Source organism: Meleagris gallopavo, chromosome 15 (assembly GCF_000146605.3).
Source record: "Meleagris gallopavo isolate NT-WF06-2002-E0010 breed Aviagen turkey brand Nicholas breeding stock chromosome 15, Turkey_5.1, whole genome shotgun sequence".
Classification (NCBI taxonomy): Eukaryota; Metazoa; Chordata; class Aves; order Galliformes; family Phasianidae; genus Meleagris; species Meleagris gallopavo.
The window spans coordinates 13,318,727-13,319,789 of NC_015025.2; positions in this window are offsets into that span (position 1 = coordinate 13,318,727).

Below are 1,063 nucleotides of genomic sequence, written 5' to 3' on the forward strand. Positions count from 1 at the left end.
GTGGTTGGCAGCCCTGCCCACGGCGGAGGGTTGGAGCTCGGTGATCAGCAAGGTCCCTTCCAACCTAAGCCATTCTATGATTCTGTGTACAGAACCCTGTGTACAGGTTCTGGGTTTTTTTTTTTTAATTCAGCTGTGCGATAATCTCCCAACAAAGGCACCCTGACACTTCACTGAGCCTGGGATGTGTTTGATGTGCTCAGTGATGTGCTACCAGGTCCTTCCCTCCCCATGCAATGGGATGTCCTGAAGGGTACAGCCCCGGCAGTGCGCTCGGTGTAATTGGCATGTCAGGCTGCTGCCTCCTACAAAGCATCCTTTTATCTTTCTCCTGGTGTGTGTGTCAGATTTTTGAAGCCAATTAAGTCTGAGGTCGTCCCCATCCTCCTCCCCGGCTGCAGAACTCAGGCTGGATGATGAGGTGCTGCTTCATCACAAAGCTCTTCCACCCCGACTCCAAGACAAGCTCAAGGTGCATCACATCTGAGTGAAGGGCTGGCTGCATCCCAGACCTGTGTGCACATACACAGAATTCCCTTCATTCCTCAGTGAGGGGAAGAACAAGCTTCAAACAGCTCACTTGCTCCTATAGGCAACCTGCTTTAGCAGTGGGGTTGGACTTGGTGATCCCCAGAGGTGCTTTCCAACACCCCCTCCCAGGGGAAGGGAGCCTGAGATGATCATCTGTGTGAAATGCTCAGGTCAGGCTCACCAGCACGCACTGTGTGACAGCCCTATGGGGCTGCCCGTGTTCTGTGTGCCAGTTTGCAGAGAGCCTGCTTCCAGGTCTGGGTGCATCTCCGAGGGGCAGCTCTGGGGCTGGAGGGGTGATGTAGAAGGGCACAGAGCAACGTGGGCTCCTCTCAGATGAAAGGAAATGCGTGAAGCTGGATGAGCTGATTCGGAAATGAAGTACTGAGACATAACAGAGGAAGGAACAGCCGGGAGCTCTGCACCCACTCGACCTATCCCCAAAGCTCTGAGATCCCATCCTGGATTTTAATGTGCTTGTGAACGACAGGGGAATGCCTTGCCAAGGCATTTCAAAGCAACACTGAGAACA